The sequence below is a fragment of the Photinus pyralis genome, unplaced genomic scaffold, assembly GCF_008802855.1.
Source record: "Photinus pyralis isolate 1611_PpyrPB1 unplaced genomic scaffold, Ppyr1.3 Ppyr1.4_LG4, whole genome shotgun sequence".
Lineage (NCBI taxonomy): Eukaryota > Metazoa > Arthropoda > Insecta > Coleoptera > Lampyridae > Photinus > Photinus pyralis.
In genome coordinates, this window is record NW_022170511.1 from 23485863 (window position 1) to 23513290 (window position 27428).

The 27428-nt window shown below is 35.5% G+C and overlaps 1 long non-coding RNA gene across 1 annotated transcript; it reads right to left on the bottom strand.

The window, feature by feature from the left end:
* Nucleotides 1–1126: 1126 nt before the first annotated feature.
* Nucleotides 1127–27428, bottom strand: LOC116169818. The gene is made up of 3 exons (XR_004145084.1): nucleotides 27328–27428; nucleotides 10757–10852; nucleotides 1127–1364 (listed from the first exon to the last, which is right to left on the bottom strand). It is a non-coding gene; the product is annotated as an uncharacterized LOC116169818 (long non-coding RNA).

Here is a 27428-nt window from a genome sequence, read left to right on the forward strand (position 1 = left end):
TAGGAGTGCTCGGAACTTGCAAGTGGTTTCGCTTTGCAAAACACCTCGATGCCCGCGAGCATTTTTGAGAAAATTAGAGCGCTCGTCGCTCGAGCGGTTTTTTAGAACGCTCGACCCAGCTCGATCTATAGGACAGCACAGTTTTATTTCCACGACATAAACTGCGCATATTTAGGGCTTAATTATGCATTATACCATCTCGCTTTACAATCCTCTAAGGTTCACTTGATAGAGCGAGAAACATATTGCGATCTTTCGTTACGTGCACGTTCCCGTAAACACTCTACTACTACAAAAGCATGCATTAAGGGGTTATGAGTACCTTTTCGGTTAAGGGATACAGTTCCAAGACGCAAATTTAATTAACAGATTTAAGCGGCTTCCATTTCAATTCCGAAATCTCGAACGCCTCAAGTTCTTAAAGGGTGCGATAAAAATTCCGTATATAAAATTTTACCGCCATGTATCAATAGGACTGCCATAACTCATACGAGGGCTTACTGCTCTACTTGCTAAATTTATCCTTCAGACAATGAAATTCTAGGGATCTACTGCTCCGGAATCAGAAATGGGTTTCATTTGTATGGTTTCGTGCGTCTCTGTTCCGCCGAGTTTAAATGTAACATTTCGAAAGTTGCGGATTATGCGACTTGTTTCTTTATTATTTTGATTAAAATACAATTAGAGATAGATTACATTTAAAATTTCAACGTAGTGGTTACTATTAAATCGTCTTGAATATGTGAAGTTATGCACTTACTAAAAGGTGATAACGGTATTAATGAACTTTTACAGATTATGACTAGTGGGTCTTTGGAAAGCGCTTTCGTCAGTCTAAACTAACCTTTTGTTACATATTGTGCCGGTCAGGTACAAATTAATCGGTGGTTCTGTAATTCTGAACCGCGGGGGATTGCGAAATTGTATTGGTATTGAAGATTGAATATTTTCTCAGATTCATGATGTAAATTCTTCTTGTAATTTCTTCGTCTTATGTTGCTAAAGTACTTTTGGAACTTACCTTTTTGCACTTTTACTTCCATATGTAATTAGCATTTAGGCCTTTCTTTGACCAAGCTCTTTTTACTTTCCCTTGTAGAATAGCAATAATAATTCAGAAAGTTTATTAAAATTTAAATACATTCATTATTAAATCTTGAAATAAAAACTCTAATAAACGTTGATATGACGTACACAAATAGATAAGTTTTAGTTCACTTTCTTTCGCAATCAAATGTAAGTAAATGCGACAGTGGCACCTTTTAATTGTTGCAGTCGCAGCAAGTCGTTTCTAATTTCCACAGGTCTGCTCTCTGGAAAACTTTACGTAGTAGTTATGGACCCTGGGATGTCTTTATTGCTTTCTGTAATGTATTAAAATTTCATTATTATCAAGTAATCAGATAACAAATATATCGAATGATATGTCATAAATATTTTTCATATTGAATCAAATAAAAAAAACGTATTTTGTATAATTAAATTTAATACAAAACAAGTGGCGACGAGGTGAAGTACATTTTATTATTCTTTAACGCGATCAACACTGGTAATCGTTACCAATAATGGCAGATACCGCCCAATTAAATCAATTGATTGCAGCAATGCTAGAGATGACTACGACAATGCAACGCCAGCAGAATGTGAATGCAAATCAACAAAAGCCTCAAGTAACATTGCTATCAAGTTTTGAAACATTTGACCCGAAGAATCAAAATACAAGGAACGATTAGAAATCCACTTTCAAGTCAAAGGGCTAATCAACGATAAGGAAATGTGCGCAAAGCTACTCCTTCAGTACATAGGATCCTCGAATTACGATTTACTAACTTCCTTAGCTGCCCCTGAAGATCCGAAACGGCTAACCTACGATAAGTTAATTGAGCTACTGGAAAAACATTTTTGTCCGAAAACGAACATAATTGTAGAGCAGCATAAATTTTTATGCGAATATCAAAATGACAGCGATTCTATAACAGAATACGTTGCAAAACTACGGAAATATGTCAATAATTGCGAATTTCAATGTGAATGTGGCAAATCTGTAGCAGAAATCTTTTTAGGGGCACAATTCATTCGTGGTATTCGTGATATGAAGATCAAAGAACACCTTTTGCAAAGTAATACGTTAAGTTTTACAGAAGTCATTGAAAAAGCACTAGCATTAGAAGCGAGTAAAATTAATACACAAGAAATTTCAAATTCCCAAGGAACAATCAAATCTGAAGATGTTAATCATGTGTCACGCCATCGTACTAACACTAGTAATACAAACAATCGTAACGCGCATTGTGATCGAAACCGGAATAAATCAAAAAGAAGAATAGACTTGCAAAACCGATCAACATCGAGAATAAACTATCAACATTTAGGCATCAACAATTTGTGTCTAAGGTGCGGTCGTGCTAATCATAGGGCGAACTGTTGTCGTATTGATAGCAACAGGTTAAAGTGTAATGCGTGTGGTAAATCGGGACATGTATCAAAAGTATGCATACAAACAATAATGAAACAAAAATCAAACAACGCTTCAACCAATGTGGAAACGAATTACGTTTCATCACAAAACGAACAATTTAATAGCATCAATAACATTGTGGACATATTTCAAAAACACAGTGTACAACATCAAAATGAAATCCGTAAATATATTACTGATATTTATATCGAAGGAAAGCGTCAATCATTTGAAGTCGACTCGGGAGCAGGATACACCTTGATTCCGGAAACAGATTACGCGAGATTGAATTTAAAAGCAACTCTTCGAAAGCCATCAACACTATTTCGATCATATACGGGAGAAGTTTTTACCCCAATAGGTTTTGTATCTGTTGAGGTTGAATATCAAGGAAGAAAATCACAAGAAGAAATGTACATAGTACCATCGAAATATCACCCAATTTTGGGAAGAATCTGGATACGCCATTTACAAATTAATTTAGCGGAAATCGATAAAAATAACACAAATTTATCAAAGTCGGATTGTTTTGCAATTGACCCTATTCCAAATATATTTTCTGAATATAAGGATATATTTGAACCAAAAGTGGGATGTATTCCAAACGTAAAATGTTCCTTAAAGCTACGCGAAAACGCTAAACCAACTTTTATCAAACATCGAATCATACCATATGCACTTCGAGAAAAAGTCGAACGAGAACTAGACGTGCTCGAGAAGACTGGAATTATTACCAAGGTTAATCTAAGCGACTGGGGATCACCATTAGTAGTCATACCCAAACCAGATGGAAACGTAAGGCTTTGTGTGGATTACAAAATAGCTGTCAACCAACAATTGCAAGCAGCCCACTATCCAATTAGGAATATTGACGAGATTCTGAACAATCTTCGTAATTCAAAAGTTTTTTGCAGACTGGACTTATACAAAGCGTACTTGCATGTACAAGTTGATCAAGATAGCCAAGCAATTCAAACAATATCAACACATAGAGGAACGTACCGAATGAACAGGTTATCCTTTGGGATCAAAACCGCTCCGAACGAATTTAATAGAATATTGGAAGAAATTTTGCAAGATCTAGATGGAACCATGTCTTACTTTGACGATATTATTATACATGCAACATCTAGAGAGGAGTGTGGTAAACGATTGATAAGATGTTTAGATAGGCTGAAAGCAAATGATCTACATCTTAACAAAGATAAATGTGATTTTTTCAAAACAGAAATCCAGTACTTAGGATATACCGTTCGATATAATCAAATTTCCAAATGTCAAAACAAAGTGGAAGCCATCGAAAAAGTTCATCGCCCGAAAAATGCAGATGATGTACGTAAGTTCTTAGGAATGGTAACATATTACTCAAGATTTATACCAAATGCATCAACACTAACATATCCACTCAGGAAGCTACTTCAAAAAAATTATAAATTTTCATGGTCATCAATATGCGAAGCGGCTTTTATCAAATTGAAGCAAGAAATATCAAGCGATAGAGTATTGGTACCATTCAATCCAAATTTACCTATAACAATTGCATGTGATGCCAGTCCGACAGGTATCGCAGGAGTTCTATCAAATATTATCGAAGGAGGAGAAAGACCTGTGGCTTTTGTATCAAGATCGCTCACCCAAGCAGAGCAAAATTATAGCCAACTCGACAGAGAAGCGCTCGCAATAGTTTTTACAGTGAACAAATTCTATAATTATGTCTATGGCCAACAATTTACACTAATCACTGACAATAAGCCATTAACACGTATTTTTCATCAAGATTCGAAATTACCAGCCATGACATCAAGCCGATTATTGCGTTATGCAACATTCTTGCAGAATTTTAACTACAAGGTTCAACACAGGAAAGCAGAAGAGCATCAAAACGTAGATTTCTTGTCAAGATCAACACATCATCAAAAAGTTCCAGGTATTGAAACACTGCTAGATGAAGAACTACAAGTTATATGCGATCAAACCATAAATCAAATATCCACCCATTCAATCACACATACGTCAATAGCAGAAGGAACCGAGCAGGATAAAGAACTTTCCAAAATGAAAAATGACATAATTCAAGGAAATGTGGAAAATACTGATTACAGTGTGGGAACTGGAATAATATTCAAAAGGTAATCGAATCGTAATACCAGAAAATCTTCGTTCAGAAGTACTAAGGGAACTACATCATACCCATATAGGTATAGTAAAAATGAAACAACTTGCAAGAAAATACTGCTATTGGAAAAACATCGATAAGGACATCGAACAATTGGTAAAATTATGTAAAAGTTGTGCTCTCATAAGGAAGAATCCAGAAAAGGCACCACTGCATCACTGGGAAGAACCTCAAGAAAATTTCGATAGGATCCATATGGATTATGCAGGACCTTTCCAGGGTTTCCATTTCTTCGTTGTAGTAGATGCAAAATCAAAATGGGCCGAAATTAAACCAATAAAACAAGCACCTACATCCGAAAATACCATACATTTATTGCAAGAAATTTTTTGTACGCATGGGTTACCAAAAGTATTGGTATCCGACAATGCTTCAATATTTCAAAGTACAATGTTTCATGAATTTTGTACAAGAAACGGTATCATCCAGAAATTTACTGCACCTGGACATCCATCAACAAATGGCCTGGCTGAAAGAAACATACAAACCCTCAAACGTAAACTTACAGCTATGGCAGAAGAGAAATTATCTATGCACGTGAAAATTAGAGAAATACTTTTTAGATATCGAGCAACCCCTCTACAATGTGGAAAAACACCAGCGCAATTATACTTAGGAAGAGATATCCGTATAAAACTTGATGCGATGCGACCACCAAAAGAAAGTGTTGGTAACAAAATATTTCATCATAATATTCGAAATTATAGTGTGGGAGAGAGGGTACAAGCACGATGGTATGCAGACAACAAACCCACATGGAAATTCGAAACTATTGAACAAACATTTGGACGACTACATTATCAAATTAAATTAGATAATGGTTACAGCTTAAAGAGGCATATAGACCAGCTTGCCAAAACAAGCGTCCCTCCAAAGAAAACAGTGACATTCCAAGACGATCGACAGGAGAGCATTACAGACAAACAGAAGACTGAGGGAATGGACGAAATGATGATTATACAACCCCGACAGCAAATAGAGCGACCTGTATTAGAAGATGTAAGGAGACCAGCACCAGAAGAACCTATACTACGGAGATCTGAGAGGTATCGACAACCACCTAGATACTTGTTAGAATATATACAGAAGAAGTAATTCAAAAATATTCAATTTCAATTTTTTAATAAGTGTGGGAGAATCTGTAATGTATTAAAATTTCATTATTATCAAGTAATCAGATAATAAATATATCGAATGATATGTCATAAATATTTTTCATATTGAATCAAATAAAAAAAACGTATTTTGTATAATTAAATTTAATACAAAACACTTTCCCTCGAGTTTGTTCGATATCTTCCTGCCAAAAAGGCAAATTTAAAGCTATCCCGTAAAAACAGCGCAAGCTGATTAATAATATGTCGCTGGCATGTGCAAAATAAAACGGGGGATTATTTAATTGTTCATTTACCAATGGGAGTTTTTACTATGTCGACAATGACGCCCAAGAACGTTTTCTTATTTACCACGTTTTTTTCGGAGAGAAATATTGGGACTTAATTTCTTCTCTTTTACTAACTTTTATAATTCACTTAGGCCTTAACTATAGGATCAACCCGCTAAAAGGGAATGTTGTTTATTCTAGCCCCTTCTTAAAATACAGATTTGTGCAACTTAATCTCAATCCATTTGCTTACCTCATGCTAAAATACTATTACGTACCTACTTCCATACATACACTGTTAATGAAATTTAACCTTTGAGTTACACTGCTAGATTCAAATTTTACCCTACTGTAGAAGATAAAATTAAATTAATTTTTTTAGGAGCGGGGGGCCGGGGACCATTACACTATATATTACACTTAGGTCAAACCAAAGCCAGCTTCAACATGGTTAGAGCTGTTTCTTCTATTTTGGGTAGAAGTGATCACCTTATCAGGAAAAAATTTATTTAAAAATAGATAAGAATATAGATCGAATAGATAGAAATGAATCGTGTAAAAGGAGTCCGTTGTAACAGGTGATCGCCAGAGGCTACAGATTTTTTGTCAAATTTACAAAATTTCTTTTATATGTGTTCACTGTAATTGGCCTTATCCTGTTGCAAATTAAATACAAATAAATAAATAATGAAAGAGAACAGAACTAATATTCAAGAAATAAAGTACTTTATGATAAGAAATAAGTATTCAAGCACGTCACCGTGTTGTCACGATCTCACAGACCTCAGTTTCATACCGTTTTGCGAAAACCCTATCACGGAACGAAAATGCGGGAGTTGTATTGGTTAAGAGGGCACGCTTTCACCAAAAGTTGCGTTCAGGAAAAGGGGGTCGTTTCGTAGTTGGATTTGGCGAGATATTTAAGTAAAAATTTGGTGGGAGTGCGACGTTCTTACTGAAATTGTCGAGCGCTACTTATTTCGATCGCGTGTCGCTTTTTAACCGAACCGTCGGTGCCAACTTACATATTGGGAACGCTAAAAATTTAATAAATCGCGTGACTTTAGTAATAGCTTCGGTATTAGTCCGAACCAAAAGCCGTATAACTTCAGTGTGTGGGACAATCGTTGTCCTCGCAACCGGAGACAGAGTCGCCATTCTTAACAAATTTAACGAACGTGGGTACAAAGAGAGCTTCATTGCGTGAAAGACGAGATCGGACGTGATGTGAATATTGCTACGTGTTACCGTATTAATACGGAAGGCGAACCTTTTTTCGTTGCGGTGCATCAAGGTGTTCGTATTTAAATAAATTGTGACTACGAAAGCGTTTGGGGTGCAAGGTGCAAAACATTTTATTGCGACAGATTTGTAGTGGCATGTAACGTGAAAAACCACTTTATTAATCAAAGTTATGCATCCAATTTGTCAATATGAAGTGCAGAAACTTATGAACAAAACGGTTACCGGTAAAAAAGTTAAAGACAATTAATTTAAGTTATTGTTTGCTTTTAAAACCCTAAGTTAGATTTATACTCGTATATCGCGAATTATTGTGAATAACTAAAAGTTCAACTAATTAAATCAAAGGAAGCATAGTTTATTCATGAATCAAATTGCATCAACCATCTTTCGAAATTAATCAACAACAAGCAACCCAATTCAATTGTAATACGGGGGGGGGGGGGGGGGCTTATTGCCTAATTAATTAAACAAAATTAATTCACGTTTTAAAAGAAATAATTAAATTAATTGAATTCAATCCATCAAACCGCAAAAATAATCGACCAATGCCCTTTTGGCATTCCGCAACGCTATCTTCTAAAGCTAAACTATTCATACGATTTTGATAAAATTTGTAATATGAAATTGTCATTGATATAAATAATTTTTCGAGTCCAGAAAGCCCTTTTGCTCTCTAAAGTATTTATCCGATTTATATAAAAATGGCAAATTTGAAATGCATAATATGTCATTTTTTAGCGCATTTCCACAAAAATAAAAAAAAAATGCGCTATTGTGGCCACTTTGTCCGTCCGTCCGTCCGTCCGCTCGTTTTGCGACGCTAGTAGTTCTTTATCTTAAGAGCTATTGTTCTACTTTTTTCGCTATTTGGTTCGTTACGGTGTCGAGTCTTGTACCAAGGAAGGAATTTTTTCTGTACCGCTTACAAAAAAAGTTATTGTAAAAAAAAAACAAAAAACCGTTTTTTACATGTTCCATAATTTTACACTTTTGCCGTTTATTAACGATCCTAGAGATTGTTTATAATTTTGCATTGCTATCTGTCGTCTGCCTGTTGGTCTGTCCGTCTGTTCCTTTGTCTGTCTGTCCATCTATCTGTCCGTGTGAATGATAACTTTGTTTAGAAATGTTCGATCGCTTTTACATCTCCGTTAGTTATGAACTGAATTGCATGAAATTCTCAATATGGGCATAGCTTTAGCCATATAATACGCAATGCCAAAAGTTGAATCGAATCGATTCAAAATTCACAGTGCCCTTTTCGCATCTCGACCATTTATAAACCGAATTGCAAACTTTTTTTACTTATAAAAGTATTTGAATGAAATTTGATACATAGGCACTTGGAATAAAGGAAAATCAAACGCCAATTTCAAAATTTGGTTTTGCGCATGCGCAGTGCCAAATTTTTTATTTATGGAAGAATTTAAACGAAATTTGATACATAGGCACTTGGAATAAAGGAAAATCAAACGCCAATTTCAAAATTGGGTTTTGCGCATGCGCAGTGCCAACTTTTTTATTTATGGAAGAATTTAAACGAAATTTGATACATAGGCACTTGGGATAAAGGAAAATCAAACTCCAGTTTCAAAATTTGGTTTTGCGCATGCGCAGTGCCAACTTTTTTATTTATGGAAGAATTTAAATGAAATGTGATACATAGGCACTTGAAATAAAGGAAAATCTAGCGCCAGTTTCAAAATTTTATTTTGCGCATGCGCAGTGCCAACTTTTTTATCTATGGAACCATTTAAGTGAAATTTGATACTTAGGCGCTTGGAACAAAGGAAAATCTAACATTAGTTTTAAAATTTAGGTTTGCGCATGCGCAGTTCCAACTTTCTTATTTAGAAAAACATTGAAATGAAATTCTTCTCATAAACTGAAATTGAAGTAGCACGTCAAAAATGGATTGCCCATGTGCAACGCTATCTTTCATATTTGTGGCCGGATTTTTACGATTTTAACGGAAGTTGCATCTTACAAATGGGAAATGAATGCAAGTGGAAATGCGCTTTATGTAAATCGTTTACGATTACTTTTTAACTTGTTAAAAGTAGCTAGCCTACATTTTGCAGTACAGCATCTTTCTCTCATCTTATTTATTTATTGAACACTTTGATTTTGCTTTGTTCTCACTCATCTTGTACATTGCAATAATAGTGCACCATAAAAGCTAGGACTCACCTCAGTTACAGCACCAAGACCAGAACCTTGGTCCATAACAAGGTCCTAATCGAAGTAAAAATCATAATCATTATAAAATTCTTCCTATGCATCCCTCTCCCTACTCGCCTACTCGGTCAGACTAAGCACCCTTAATCGTTCTGCTGTAATGTACGTCGTAGGCCAATCCACAGTTGACTAGTCGCCAGTTACGACAAGCAGTCTGCAATGCCTCTGCTGTAGTGCTTTATTGCTAATGATCCTAGAAGGGGGGGGGGGGATCTTTTCCAACCAGCTCCCACGAATACAGGCCCCTGCGTACGTGCTTGGGTTTTGGGATGTTTGTTAGATGGGCGACGAAAGCACAACAATATTTGAAGTTATCAATAAATATATTCAATGATATGAGTAAAAAAGGAAAATGCCAGTAAGATCAAAATTTATATACAGTGATATTTATAAAGAAGTAGACATAGGGATTTAGGTGTATTGCTTCTCTCTATGTCTACTTTACAATATTCACATTAATTAATATGACAAGAAATTATTTTGGTTGTATAAAATTAAGCGCCCTTCAGAAGATATTATGTCTTTTAAAAGAAGACATAGGAAAAAACAATGCACGTAAATCCCTATGTCTACTTCTTCATAAGTATCACTGTATATGTGCTTCAGTCACGGTGGTATAGACCGTCTATACCACCGTGGCTTCAGTGTAAATATTTTCGTCAACGTCAATTCAGCTTTGATTCGTATTGTACGCGATACTGAGATAAACATAAATTTTCCATTAACTTGTGAATAATATAAACTGAAGGATTGCGGATCGCCCAAATACAAGTTAGAAATGAAATGCGAAAACATCCGAAGTAGAAATCCATCAGTAACTTATCATTTTTATGGACTTCCTTAAATTCGCCCCGCAAATTTTACGCAATCCCCAAAACAATAAAGTGAATAACCGTTTTTTATTTGGCCCGTATTTCATATGCGTCATCGCGACCATAAGCTATACACGCGATTTTTTTCATTATTCCGGTTTAATATATTCGTTAATACTCTCTAGACGGTTATAAAACGGTTAGTTATTGCGCAGTTTATTTTATAAATGAGTCCGAGAAAGTAATTTGAAGCTAAATTTGAAGTAGATACTGCAATTGTGAGCTTAAAGTACAGACAGCACCATTAAGAAACAATGAGGCATTCTCGTCGAGATTACTTTTGCGCGAGATTAAAGAGATCAATTAAAATTTTGATTACGGTCAAATGAGAAGCTTAGTTTATACGTAGTTTCCATTTGCTAAAAGTAAATTTTTCAACTTACCGTTAGCGCTTAAGACCGTGTAGCGTAGGACAAGGCGACCGGATCCCCATCTTTGTAAGATCTCCAATGGATGGTCGGTTTCTCTCAGTGCGCATTCTGTAAATAAAGAAATACTGAATTGCGTCCGATTTGCACAAGTCACATTTTACATGATACTACTTAGGTGACCACCCCGTAAAATTGTGTATTAGAGGTCTTGAGCCCCCCCCCCCCCCTCATCGAAATAAACGAACTGCTCAGTGCTCAACCACCTCTCTTTTCGTGTTGCCCATCTCTTATCCCCCACTCCTTTACATCGTCTAATAGATCCAATAGTTCAAATTGTTCACAATCATTTTCGATCGCCCAGTATCTAATGATAAATAATAATAACTAAAGGTAGTCCTACTGGGACAGGAAAGCTATATGAAAACGCACTTAGTAATCATTGTTCGATTAAACGGGTTGGTAGAAACTGAGGGCGTATTATGCAAATTCCAACTATGAAAACAGTAACATTCAATTTACCTACATTAGGTATAATCCCTATCGGATACTCTATTGTGAAGAATACACCCCAATTAATATTCGTAATGGAGGGCGTTCATCAGAGAATCCTGGAAAGTAATTGAATCCCCAAACAACTTCATAATCCTTATAAACTTAAGATATCGTCGTAATAATTTTAGACAAAATATTTCTCAGCAAATGGCAGAATTAGATTTCCTAAGGGATTACATTTAATCTGATGTTCCGTTACACTGTTAGAGGATTAAAAATTTACAGTCCGTTTAGTGTAAAAGTGTATTAAGCGCTTGCGAGCACAAGTTTCAGCCATTCTAAGGATAAATCGTAGAAAAACATTTACTTCCATCGTCTAGACCAGGTTTATTAGGGCTTAACATGAACATGATCATTTATTTTGCCAAGCAATCTAGTTGTTGCTAAAAGAGGCAAAAGGACGAACATGTAAATCGAACGTGTGAAATCGAAACACTGCGAGAAGTCAAGTCAATTTAATTTTAATTTCTTTCGCCTTCTTCTCTGCTCTTCAAGCAGCTACCATTTGGAAAACGTAAACCTCTCGCCTGGAAAGATTGCCGGTCACAGAGGACCTGATCCCGGTCTACAATCAGTGTTTTTATAAAGATGTGAGCGACTTCCGGGATAGGATCGTGAAAATGTTGAACGAAAAGTCTTTTCGTTCAACATTGGCACGATCTTATTCCGGAAGTCGCTCGCATCTTAAAAAAAACATAGATTGTAAATTGACACAAGGTGTGCTGTGACCGGCAATCTTTCCTGGCGAGAGTTATACCTAAGTATATAAGATATTGTGATACCACGTATAGTTTTAGTAACTGTTGTATGCTTATCACTGATAGATGAAATTGGTCAATTATTTAAATTGAATTCACGCCATTTTTGTCGAGCTGATAAAGTTTGCAGATGTTTTCTTTGTGTACAATTTCTTTAGTTTTGCAATGTATTTGTTAGGTATTGTTTTTGTATATGGGCAATAATTGATACCTACCATTTTGTTTGCGAGATAAAACCAGCATTTCTACGACTTGAGGAAAAGAAAAGTGGGGTTCACGGTGACAAGGGAAAAACGGAAGAATAGAGATGAGGCTAGCGGACGCATAAGCATCTCCAGTTTCGGTAAGTGGGATTCCAAACATTTATTGCGGCACAAGAGTGGCTTGAAACTAGTCAGTTCAATCGTCGTTATTTGACGTTTTAATAGTGAGTTTTTAAAATGTATGCCGTCGTCGTCAATTTTGTGTAGACGAATTTTATACCTACGTTTAAAATACGATTTTTATTCATATACAGGGTGACAATTTGAAAACTTACCACCCCCCATATCTTAGTAAATAAACGAGATATTTAAAAAAATCAAAATCCGTTTCGGTAATTCGTAGGGGGAATCACAATGACATAGTTGGCGACGCACCCCCTCCAACCCCCTGCGCCCCAGCCACCCCAACTTTTAAATCTTAAATAGTGACCACCCATGTGTGATACGTCGTTGGAAAGCTCTGGAAAAATGCTTTCCAACCATACCAAATAGCATTACATTTAGGTTAGTAATAATTACATTTAATGGCTCTTGCTCAACACATATCTTGTAGCTATTGTAAGACACCAATCTATCCTTTCGCAAACAAAAACATGAACAGAAATAAAAGCTAACATTTGCGCGTGGTCAAACGTTTAATATGGGGTCGAAAAGAATGGTTAGCTTTTAATTTGTAAAGAAAGCGTTCGGGTAGGAGGTCAAACATACCAGTTGATAGAGGAAAGATGTAAAAATGTGCAACTTAAACAAGCAACTTTCTTAGTCAAATAGATGTAGAATGTGGAATGTTTTGTTAATTATCTTCAACTAGTTCGCATCCATCACAGGAATAGTGGTCTAATTGTCTCTTAATGCGCACTTGCCATCGTTGGGGGCGTAGTCCGAAGACAGATTTAACCTTGTCGAAATAATGCATTGTACGTAATTATGATCAATTAAAATTTAGTCTTAGTGATACTCTCGGTGATACTGTACGTTCGGCCGTCAATTATTTGTAATTAGAATTAAGTTTGCTAATTACGTAAGCTGGTAGTAAATTCTATTAACTTAGCTTAAAGGTTTAATTAATTTCTCCTCTTATAATTGACCCTTTTTTTAATTTTATCACTTCATGTGGCCAACCCTAGGGCTAACCGGTGTCGAGTACTGCCATTGATGCGCTCGCTCGTGAGTAGATCGAAAATTAAGGGTGTCATTCAAACAAAAAGGAGCGGGGGTGTACCACGTCGCATCCGGCCTCAGAGTCACTATAGTTCGTTTCACCAATAATTTAACATTTCTCATTAGGTCGTTAAGTAGAGGTCCGTGAAGTTGGCAATGCCCATTTCACCAAACTTAAAATTGTTGTAACCATATTTTTGTGCTAATTTTGTGCTATTTATTGCTGATAAACAAAAATTTTGTGCTTTTGAATTTACCGAGTTATTCGAAAAAACAGATGGGTACTGCCAACTTCACTAAGCGATACCTATGTAATAATTTCGAAAAACTTATACTAATTAATTTTGTGCTATTTATTGCTGATAAACAAAAATTTTGTGCTTTTGTTTACCGAGTTATTCGAAAAAACAGATAGGTACGGCCAACTTTACTTAGCGTTACCCAAGTAATGATTTGATTATTTATTGGCGATTATTACATAATGTTCTGCTATAATCTTGGTTATAATACTGAGTGAGCAACTATTACTTGTATAATCAAGACAGTACGAACGACTAGCCGCATGCTGCCATAACCAACGATTTGTTTTGGTTTGTGGTACCACATTATTAAGTAGTAGAGTAGTTACATCTTCTTTAAAAAAAGATTTATGGTTCCAAAAAGTGGTGATAACGGATACAGATTCTATGCGACGACAGAAAAAAATGCACAAAGAAACTGTAGTAAACGTTCAGGTGACAGCATATCCTAATCGAAAGTGTTTGTTGACAAGCTCATACAGATTAGATCTTTTATATGTGTACTACATCGTCATAGCTGTTTTTTCAACAACTTTACTATTCAACACTACGTCGATGTCATTATTAACGTCACGTCTTTATGTAGCACACATATCGGAAAGGGTTGAAGTTCGGAATTTGGTACAATGCTACAGGCCATGTGCCGTTGAAGATTTTTCGTAATCCCATTGAAAATTTTTAATAGAGCTGGAAAAACGAGGAAACTATTACGAAATATCATATTCGTATATAAAATATTTATTCATAGGAAATAATTTCTCTTATAGATGATACCACAATTTATTAACTAAATTATAGTTGTGACTGTTCATTGTTGTGAATGTCAATCAATTTAAGATATAGAAAATGTTTCTAAAAGAAAATAATATTTAATTAAAAACTACCTACTTAGTAAATGCCAACAATTAATTCCCATTCAAAGACAAAATTAAAATATCGGGACAAAGGGGATTGAATGATAACTAAAATTACATTAGACTGCATAAATGTGGTTCAAATGAAATATTATCTAATATAATTTTTACTCGAATTTTTATTTTATAACTTTGTACCCAAGTTCTTACATGAACAGTGATTCATTTTAATTTTTAAATTTTAGAACGGAATGCGCTGTGTAGATTTAAACATAATTTATTCTAGAGATTAGAGATTCCTTACACAAGCTCTTTTGTACGATGGTTCAGAAGGGCCACCGCCCAACTTTTTTTCATGAAAATCTTGCACTTCGTGATTTAATCTCGCACTGCATGATATTATCTCGCACTGCATGATTTCATCTCGCACTGCATGATTTTATCTCGCGCTGCATGATTTTATCGTGCACTGCATGATTCTCGTACTGCATGATTTTATCTCGCACTGCATAGATTTATTTCGCACTGCATGAATTTATCTCGCACTGCATGATTTCATCTCGCACTGCATGATTTCATCTCGCACTGCATGATTTCATCTCGCACTGCATGATTTCATCTCGCACTGCATGATTTCATCTCGCACTGCATGATTTTATCGTGCACTGCATGATTTTATCGTGCACTGCATGATTCTCGTACTGCATGAATTTATCTCGCACTGCATGATTTTATCTCGCACTGCATGATTTCATCTCGCACTGCATGATTTTATCTCGCACTGCGTGATTTAATCATGCAGTGCGAGATGAAATCATGCAGTGCGAGATAATATCATGCAGTGCGAGATAAATTCACGCAGTGCGAGATAAATTCATGCAGTGCGAGATAAATTCATGCAGTGCGAGATAATATCATGCAGTGCGAGATTAAATCACGAAGTGCAAGATTTTCATGAAAAAAAGTTGGGCGGTGGCCCTTCTGAACCATCGTACAAAAGAGCTTGTGTAAGGAATCTCTAATCTCTAGAATAAATTATGTTTAAATCTACACAGCGCATTCCGTTCTAAAATTTAAAAATTAAAATGAATCACTGTTCATGTAAGAACTTGGGTACAAAGTTATAAAATAAAAATTCGAGTAAAAATTATATTAGATAATATTCCATTTGAACCACATTTATGCAGTCTAATGTAATTTTAGTTATCATTCAATCCCCTTTGTCCCGATATTTTAATTTTGTCTTTGAATGGGAATTAATTGTTGGCATTTACTAAGTAGGTAGTTTTTAATTAAATATTATTTTCTTTTAGAAACATTTTCTATATCTTAAATTTATTGACATTCACAACAATGAACAGTCACAACTATAATTTAGTTAATAAATTGTGGTATCATCTGTAAGAGAAATTATTTCCTATGAATAAATATTTTATATACGAATATGATATTTCGTAATAGTTTCCTCGTTTTTCCAGCTATTAAAAATTTTCAATGGGATTACGAAAAATCTTCAACGGCACACGGCCTGTAGCATTGTACCAAATTCCGAACTTCAACCCTTTCCGATATGTGTGCTACATAAAGACGTGACGTTAATAATAACATCGACGTAGTGTTGAATAGTACAGTTGTTGAAAAAACAGCTATGACGATGTAGTACACATATAAAAGAGCTAATCTGTATGAGCTTGCCAACAAACACTTTCGATTAGGATATGCTGTCACCTGAACGTTTACTACAGTTTCTTTGTGCATTTTTTTCTGTCGTCGCATAGAATCTGTATCCGTTATCACCACTTTTTGGAACCATAAATCTTTTTTTAAAGAAGATGTAACTACTCTACTACTTAATAATGTGGTACCACAAACCAAAACAAATCGTTGGTTATGGCAGCATGCGGCTAGTCGTTCGTACTGTCTTGATTATACAAGTAATAGTTGCTCACTCAGTATTATAACCAAGATTATAGCAGAACATTATGTAATAATCGCCAATAAATAATCAAATCATTACTTGGGTAACGCTAAGTAAAGTTGGCCGTACCTATCTGTTTTTTCGAATAACTCGGTAAACAAAAGCACAAAATTTTTGTTTATCAGCAATAAATAGCACAAAATTAATTAGTATAAGTTTTTCGAAATTATTACATAGGTATCGCTTAGTGAAGTTGGCAGTACCCATCTGTTTTTTCGAATAACTCGGTAAATTCAAAAGCACAAAATTTTTGTTTATCAGCAATAAATAGCACAAAATTAGCACAAAAATATGGTTACAACAATTTTAAGTTTGGTGAAATGGGCATTGCCAACTTCACGGACCTGTTAAGTAGCGGGAATTCCCACTGCGACATTTAAAACAATAGGACAATAGCGGTTCTCAATAAAATTTTAATGTTTCAAACGCCAAATTGTTGTGCTCGTATAAATCGGCCTATTTCCTTAATAATCGATATATTTAAGATGTAGTTCGTTAAGGAATGCGTCGATAGGACATTAACGACAATAATCGTGTTGGTACCATATTAATGTATTAATTAAATAGGTAGACACATTCCAGGTAGTTTCCGCAATGACAATTTGGCGTTTGAAACATTAAAATTTTATTGAGAACCGCCGACTAATTGTTGGTGAAACGAACTATAACTCCTGGGTATCCAGGTTTGGTGACCGTGAAACACAAAATGGCATACAATAATCTGGCCCAAAAGATGGAGGGTCGGCACGTTTAGTAATTATTCAGGAAAGCTTGAACCTTGCTTCTGTGCTAGAAACCAATAATTTTGTACGACCGTGAGTGTGTTCTTCGATACAACCCTTATCGTGTTTAATAGCAATTTGACCACAGTTTGTTCAGATTATTTTATTCAAATGATTTTTACTAATGCATGACCTTGAGTAATTGAATTGAATTGAATAATTGAGCATAATAAAGTTTTCCAAATGAAAACAGCTTGAAATTCTTCAATTGATTGTGTTAGTATAAATACTATTGACTATTCTGAAACACGCTTTCTAATTTCCGAGGAAGATTGTTAATTAAGGAATAAACCTAAATAACTCTTGTTTTTATTTTACCTCGTCTCTGTACTACTTTAAATTTAAAAAAACTGACAGACGACGACCTCTAAAATTGTAACTTAAAGTACCACAAGACACAACATAAAATCTAGGGCCCTAACACTATCATTTAGGACGTCTGAGCCTGAGAGAAGGTGAGTGGTATAATAATAAACATATTTGTCTCTGTCTCACTACAGTACCTAGCCTAATTGCATACATACGTACAATAGAAATGCAAGCAGAGGCACCGACTCTAACTAATGAAAATTATTCCAATAAACAAGTCCAACCTTCACATAGCTCACATCTATACTGGCCAAAATTCCGCCTTAAAGAATTCATAGTCGAAACATTAATTAATATCGGCGCGATCAACACGTTTGGTTGTTAACTTACCTGAGTCCGCGTTACGTTTGACGGATTCATTGGAGTTCTAGGAAAATCATTGCATGTATGAATGTCGGCAAAGAAAACACGTGTTCTAATAAGATGAAACGAAGAATCTACTAATTAAGGGGTTAAATTTTCGATACAGAATAATTGATATATTACACGAGCTTTCTTTACACATTTTCGTGGTAAGCGGTCCTATAATTTCTGAATATCCATCTCGGATAGCTTTGACTGGACCATTGTGTGTCTTCTTGGAGCTCAGTTAGTTTGGGTAGGAAAGGTTTGATTTAAAATTATGAGCTGCGCGGTCCGGGGTACGTCACAAACTTGACATGAAAAGTGCTTTCAGATTTTAGATATCCATAATCGCTAATTTATTTGCTGAAACAATTGAACCCTTGTAAATGTATTGAATTAGATAATTTTTGACCGTTGGATGATGTAAGTAAAGATTCCAGCATCTCAAAATCTCAATTCGTTGATTTTGTTTATTAATGTGGCTCATTCATTAATAAACATTTCTTAATGAATATTTTAAAAAGACATCAATTTAATACTTAAAATAAATCTCTGGTTTATTTGTAGAATGAATAAAGAAAATAAATGGTAAAACTTATTGCTAAGTAGGTATGTGTAAACAAAATTTGTCTATGAACTGTAACTTTGGAGTTATGGTTAAAAATTTTCACGTATTCTAATCAATAGCGGCTACGACTATTAAAATGTATATAATTTTTTATTTTAGCTAACATGTCAATAAGTTTTAAATCAAACAAAAAGTCTTTTTTTAACTAATTTGCCAATATGTTTACAATTCATTTCAGTATAGGTACATGTGGACAAATTATAATCTTTTTTCTTTTCATATTTCGAACGATTAACAATATTACCAAATGCGTATTTTTTGTGTCTATCAATTGTTTCCATTGCCCACCACATGAACAGTTTGAAAACGAAAACAAGAAGACAATTATTTATTTATATAGAAACCGCTACATGAGGTTAGAATTCCGAATTTCCGACGATAAAACTTTCACTTCGTCGCACTAAAGGAAATCAACACACGACCACATAATTCATTTCGGACAATAAAGTCTTAATTTTATTCGAGTGAAAATGAAACTCGATATAACAAACACAATATAAAATAATACAAAATCAGTTGTATATGTGCAAAGAGTAACACAACTTGACAAACTTGATAGCCCAAATATACCCAGGGGCTATTGTTATTCTCCGGAGGATTTTGCTGTGTCGAAAACTTTTTAGCGGCCTCGCCGTCCCGTTTTGTTATTTCGGATTTAATTCAGCTTCACCATTTCCATGTACGCGATACTTTAAAGAGATTATTTAGCAAAAATCGCGTTTGGAATCACAAATCGTAGAGCGTATGACTTCCTGAAACGCATTCGTGCGGAGTATAACAAAGAATTCGCGATGAATTTTGATACATCTACGTGTAGCAATAAAGCAAATAGCATATACCTACCCGAATTATGTATGCTATGTACACATCCGTAAATATTTCACGTTATATTGAAACAGTAGAAATGAATCGTTCATCGATTTTGTAAATATGCGGCGGCGGTGATAAAAATACAACATCTCAATAAAGCACATGCTCATGCATGGTGGTCGCTCTGATAAAAAATTTATTGAAAACCTGCAGAGTTGTAAACACTCGAGTCAATTTTATTATAAACATCGTGCATTAAAAAGCCAAAATATCAATAGACGTTCCATTAACCATGATCGGCTGTTTAGTCTTTTAAAATCCAAAGAGGGTGCTAGATATTAATGGTGGGTTTATACAATCATTATCATTAGTTCGCTATCATTAAACCTTTGTTTCTATTGGCTGTTTATGAATGATCTAATGATAGTGAACTAATGATAATGATTGTATAAACCCACCATTATTGTAAAATTAACATGTCCCATGCCATACGTTGACTATGGTTATAGTAGGGGAGCTAGCACGAAATCCACTGAACGAGAATGATCAAAATTTTAACCGATGGGGTTCCATTTTGCCCTATCAGAGTATGCTAAAATCGATCGTCTGCCGCCTCAGGTCATATGACTTAAGGCGCTGCGGGTACTTCTTGCGGTACCAATTCTGAAAGGTTGTTTTTCGAGAAAATAAGTTATACACCAAATGAAAACGTTGATAATAGCTCTTAAAAAAATATTTAAAAAAATCGCGCACATTTGATAACTCCGTAAAAAAACAATTCTTAGTCGGTTTTTCACGAACTTTCTACGGATATAACTAGGTTACGGTTGGACGAATGAAGCTGATTTTTTTTACAGACTAATGATAGGCACAGCCAATGACTATGGGAATGTTTCTTTTTTAAATTTTGTCTCTAATTATAAGATATCTTATACTGTTAAGATAATAAGATAATCTTATAATTAGATAAAAAATTTAAAAACGAAACACCGTTAAGTCATTAGTAGTACCTATCATCAGTCTGTAGAAAAAATCAGCTTCATTCGTCCAACCGTAACCTAGTTATATCTGTAGAAAGTTCGTGAAAAACCGACTAAGAATTGTTCTTTTACGGAGTTATCAAATGTGCGCGATTTTTTAAATATTTTTTTAAGAGCTATTATCAACGTTTTCATTTGGTGTATAACTTATTTTCTCGAAAAACAACCTTTCAGAATTGCTACCGCAAGAAGTACCCGCAGCGCCTTAAGTCATATGACCTGAGGCGGCAGACGATCGATTTTAGCATACTCTGATAGGGCAAAATGGAACCCCATCGGTTAAAATTTTGATCATTCTGGTTCAGTAGATTTCGTGCTAGCTCCCCTACTATTATGGCCTTTAAATCGTTTCTTTTTATTAAATCTGCGTGCGATTTTTAAAAAAAAATCAAATTCTCAGACGATTTTAACAATCAAGTCACATTTTATTACAGCCTCATTATCACTTCATTTTCGCAGTTAGCAAAGCTGGTGGTAAGAACTTTTGTGTTTGTGTTAATTAAAGGACCTTTATTGGATTATGGTGACATTTTAAATACCAGTACGATACACTCAGAACCCTTCCGTGATTGGCCACATTAATTAAGTAAGAAGCCATTTTAAAAAATAATATAGAAGTTCTTATAACATCATAGAATGTAAATTGTTGAATTGAAATAGAACTTGACTACAAATGTTAATTGTTGTTTAGGCAACTCGTTTAACAAATTATCAATGTAATCGTAAGAATATTGACAAATGCTATATTCAAGTGGGGGAATGTGTTTATAAAGGGAGCGCGTTATAAAATGGCGAAATTCTAATTTTCAAGGACATTCTCTTTGAGACGATCCGTCGATGTAGGTACTTGGTGAGAAATAAATACGCTATTACTTTGAGGTTAAGGGTTGTTTGGTTGTGTGGATGATATAAACAGATTATTTGATTTTTCGCTGACCGTTCACAATTTCACATAAATACAGTCTGTTCGAGATCACTCTTTTTGGTAGATGATTAATGGAGACGGGCTTTTTAGACATAAACGTTTAAAGGCCATTTGGTACACATCAAAATTACGCTACATAGTGCAAGGAGAATCAAACCCTTCGAGGTCGTTGTCTGCCAGTTTTTTTAAAGTTTGATTAGCGCAGAAACAAGGTAAATTAAAGACATCATAGTGTTATGTAGGTTAATTCCTTAATTAACCTTTTGGAAGTAAACTCTTTTTCATTTACAATCCACACAAAACATTTTGCAATAAACGTGTCCGGAGGAAGCGTACGGGCGTTCCAGAATAGTCAAATGGCATTTTATACCAACACAATAAATTGGAGAAATTGGACTGCATCGAAGTATAAACTCGTGGTCTCTCAAAATTATTGATCTGTACCACAGATTCCAGGTTAAGGTGTTCTTAAATAATTACTCAAAAAGTCACTCGCATTGCCACCAACTGCCTTTCATGCCTTGATCGATGCATTAGCTACACACTGGCATATAAGCAAAGACCGGTTGATGGACAATACAACCAAATATTGCGAACCGACCTCAACGACATCCGACTCTCCATATTTTGGGCCAGATTTTATTGGCTTTGTATGCCATTTTATGTTTCTCGGGCGATGTGAAATCGGGGATGAGGATACGCTCACTTTTTTTCGTTGACTGAGCCCTTAATTTCCGGTCTACTACGTGTGTGTGAACTAAAAATGACAGTACTCGAGACCGCATGTCCACGGGAACACGAGATGGAATTAGGGGTTAAATGGACCTCGGTTTTCAGAACCAAAGTTGGAGACACGACGACCCCACTGCCAGTTACCGTAATATGTTAGGTCGAAAAGATCCAAAGCTGAATCCTAGAATATGGTATCGAAAGAATAGTAGAATTTTAATCTTGAAAAGGATAGACGAGATAGATTTAAGGCCTTTAATGGCTTGGCCCACCGTTCCGATGAACTTGCGGCTACGTCGACCAGGCTAACCCCCAGAGCTCTATCTCCATTGATCTACCATTACGTCACTTTATCGAATATTCGCTTTTCACATTTCAAATTATCTACGAATCTAGTTGCATTTATGCACTTGTGAGTGTCCTACCTTACCCGAAGTAGCAATGTTCTATCCAACAATTTAGTTCTCAAATACCTAAAGAATACAGGAAATTTCGTGAAATTCTGAATACTTTCATGGTCCGGCCCAGAATCGAAGTCTGAGTTTTTTTCGAATTTTCAGAAACTAAAATAATGAAGGCCACCAAATACCAAAGTTCTCACGCCCATTTAGTGATGCGGCATCATAGATAGCTTGCAAATAAGACATTTTAGCCACTCGATTTATTTGAAAAAAAAAATGTTTACTCCGCCATCACCCGATTTGGGGGGTCATCAATGCGTAACATTCTGTATAATGAAGTAGATGAACCAGCAGTGAAAGATGGAGAAGATCATAATAGGGGAATGCCAATTTCCATCCTACTATTACATTCACTCCCACGTCCGAAAAAGGCTTTACACTGCTATCCAATAATACTATTTATCTTACTATGTAATGATAGCTCTAAATTTGGATATATTTTTTTCGAAGTTTTTATAGAAATAGGTAAAGTCGAAATTTTAGAATCTTAAAAGTTTGAACAGTTTAGGCATTACATTCCATAGAAACTGTACAGAGTGGAAATTGTTTGGTTGGGGGAATTGTAAAAATCCGTAAGTAATCGGTGGAATGAATGATCGCCTTTTCTGCGTCTCTTGTTTTCTATAGCGCGTTGTTCTAATAATGGCTTTAGGAAGTCTTAGGCTCAAGTGAACCGGATATATAGGAGGAAATCTGATCTCAGAAAGATAGCTGACCTAAAAACGACGCAGCTCTGAGATCACCAGTCCACAATATAAAAATACAATTCAACACAATTCCCGTGTGTGGGTTTCTAGGCTAGTTTTTTGCGCTCTGGGAGCGTTTTTGATTAGGCTTTACAAAAAATGATTGACTTGATTAGTAGACGTTATATTGGAGAAGGCGTTAATAATTTAAAAAAAATTGCCTGTAACAAATATTTTAAGCCATTTTAAACAATTAAATCGGATTCATGAACAAATAATGTGCAAAGTTTAGTGGGGATCTCTCCTTTTGGAGGTGGAAAATGAATTAGTACACATCCTAGATGAACTGGCAGTGCAAGATAAAGAAGATCTAAAATACCTTCACCTCTATCTCCCAAAAAGATTTTACCCTGGGTTTTACACTACCATCACACGCCCTAACTTCGGACGTAGACAATTCACTCCCACTTAAGATGTAACTGTGATAATACTATTTATCACAATATGTAACGGTAGCTCTAAATTTGGATTTATTTTTTTCGAATTTTTTTCTGGAGATACGTGAAGTTGAAATTGAGATTCTGAAGGTTCGAACAGTTTAGGCGTTAAATTTCATAAAAGTACACAGCGTGGAATGTTCCAATAAATTGTATCGCTGGGGGCATTTCAAAAATTCGTAAAAAATTGGAGGAATTGGGCGCAATTTGATTTGTATAACGCGTTGTTGTGATAATAGCTTTAGGAAGTCTTAGGTTCCAGTGAGTCCGAGTTTTGCTTTAAATATGACTGACCTAAAAATGACTTAAAAGTATATGACCAGTTTGCATTATAAAAATACAATTTTTTTTCTTGCATTTTGGGAGTACAGCGATTCTGATTGACTTAATTATCAGATGTCATATTGAAAAAAGCGTTAACTATTTAATAAGGAATAGGAGGGAGGGGGGGGGGGGGATTCTGTGCTAAGAATGTTAAGGCATTAAGGTATGGACCGTTGGAGGATCCACTGTGTAGTTCAGGTATCTACTTTTTAGCGCATTTTTTAAGAATTAAATTGTTTGCGTTTTGTCCGTCCGTCCGTCCGGACCCACTTCTCCCGTTTTGAACTACTTCTAGGGGAATGGTTCTAGAGTCCTGGAATTGTTTGCAGTAGGTAGCCCTATACCTTGAAGGTGTGACAGACGGCCATCAAATTTCGCTGTCTAAAAGCGCCTCCCCCCCACGAAATATTTCCTTACATGCTGTTTTTGAAAGTAGAACGTGCATAACTTTTACATACAACAAACAATTCGTCTCAGATTTTGCATAGGCATGCCATTAGTGGTGTCAAGTTAAACTTTAGAATACTGGGGGGGGGGGGAGGTTAAACACATGTTCTACCCTTCATGGTATTCTAATGAAGGTTTCATCTAATAAATTGGTTTGTGCAAACTATAACTTTTCCGTGCGGCTCTTTTCAGAGATCAATGAGCGACGGGGCCTGAGGGGGGGGGGGGGAGGGTTAAAAATTAATTTTAGCTCTCATTGTATTCTAATTAAAGGTCTCAACGAAAGGAACAGTTTTCTACAAACTACTGCCCTTCTTTCTGTCTTCTTATCAAAGTACAAGGTGGAAGGGGAAGGGGAGGGGGGAGTAGAACTAGTTTTATCCTTCATGGTACTCTAATGAAAGGTCTCAACGAAAGGAATTAATTTATACTAACCATAGTCTTCCTCCTCGATCCCTTGTCGTGATCGGTTATATTTTAAGAGTGAATTGTCAAAGGAAAGTACCTACAAAGAGCGATTGGGACGTTTGGAAGAAATACAACCATTGGGCATTTAAACAAAATTTAACACATACCCAGTTGGAATAAAACCAAATTTAACGCCAGTTTCAAAATCTCGTTATGCGCATGCGCAGTGCCCACTTTCTTATTTATGGAGGCATTTCAATAAAATTTGATACATAGCCACTTGGAATTAAAGAAAATTTAACACCGTTTGATTTTGCGCATGCGCAGTGCTAACTTTTTTTATTTATGGAGGCATTTAAATGAAATTTGATACATTTTTACATTCTTTTGGTTGCGGGACCATTTACTTTGCAGCCCCAAAGGAAAATTAAAAAAATCATTCATCTTTGGTTGCTTCGCTTTGAATAACAGGTTTGTTAACCATGCAGCTGGGGTCCGGGTTAGAAAGAGTGATTACGACAGTTTTACCGATGCAATTTATTCACACAAATTTGACTCGCAGGGCACACGCAGGTCGAAAGCAGCTAATGGATTGAATATTAAATACGAAATTTTTCTATCATTGGCGATTCATCTGTAGTTTTGTGACTTCGAAGTTGAGTTATATTTCGAATTACACATATCTCGTGAGGATTTATAGGGGAATTTCACTCGTGATTTATACTATACATTTTACAATATCTGACGATACTCGTGCTCGTTATTAATTGGTTTCCATACCCTCTCGTGGATTAGAGGTAGGTGCTATTTGGATTTAGAGGTGGGTGTTTCATGTAGTACTTTTAGAGTTTGTTGATGTATTGCTCCATATGGAAACTATTTATGATATTTAAGCAGGTAAGTAGAGGTAAATAATTTAGATTTTATGTTTTCTTACAGGTTATCGATTTCGAAATCGATAACATGTAAGAAAACATAAAATCTAAATTATTTTAGAGTCTTAAGGGTCGATCGTAATTGTAACTATTAACGTCATTGTATGTTTGCAATTCATTAGTGATATCCGATTGATGAATGATCGATTTTTGATCACGTTAGCAAGAGTTGGTGTACCTTTGAAGTAGTTTACGAGTTAATTATCGTATTAGATATTGAATCGTAGAATACAAGTAGAAATCATTGTTGGCAGGTTAGATGTGTGGATTTCCTTTCTCTTCGATTTCTTTTAGGTGATAGTTGCAATGTGGAGAGCTCTCTTCGGCTGCACATTTACCCACAAGTGAGATTTTTCTTTCTCTTATGATTGCACTTGTGTTTTCTTTATTGAAACAACCATTGAGATTTGTCATATTGTGTTGGGAGACTTTTGTGTATTCTCTCTTGTAATTTTGATGCTATAATTGTTGCTAAGGGAGCATTTTTGTGTTTGTGGGGTTACACTATTCAATTTTATTTTATTGACCAGAATAAACCAGTATTTCTTTTGTTAATTTTACTTCACCGTTATTCCCCAGTGAAAGTAAAGTGTTTAAAGAAGCTGGGTGACGCTCAACCCTATGGTAAGTGCAACGGGGTACCCAAATACCCTAAACGAATTGACCGCCGTGGAAGATCTCAAGGCTTTAATTTTTCAACCCTGACCTAGTTGGCTGTTTATGCAGCGGGGTTGAGTAAAAACAGCGCCAACCCAATTTTACCGTTATAATTGTGCTTGTAAATAAAGTAATATGCCCACTGTGTTAAAAGTTTGTTTTTCTCAAATAATAGTTTTACTACCAGCGCGCTCTGGAAATTGCATTTTGGAAAATGCAGTTGCGCACTCGGCGAACACAACAGGATTAACCCCAATACAAACTTCAATTACACCGCTTATTCTAGATAAGCGAATTTTTATTAAATCGCATTGTGAAGTACCTACCAATGATCCTTCACACTAAACTGCTTCTTTGGAAACGCGAATTTTTGCGAACTGAACAGATAACCTCACGTTCTCCGTCTAAAAACGCCATTACCAATTTTATTACTTATTCATGAAATCGCACTGCAATAAAAATCATGCCAATGGGCTTGTAAGTATTACCACGAAGCGGAAATGCGATAAATTTTTGATTTTCCACTTCTATCTCCTCTTAAAAATACGCGTTATTAGAGATGCTAAATGCGTTTTTGAATAGCCGAGCGAATGAAAAATTTATAAACATCTCCCTAACGTGCCCAACCCCAATACTGAAATGCAAACGTGCTCCATAAGGAAATTATATTTTTACCGTAATTATTTTGGTCACAATCCAATCGTTTTCGTTCCTCACAATTAAATTTCGTTTTCGCGGATGTCACCACAATCATACTTTGTTTAGTTTCGTTCCGG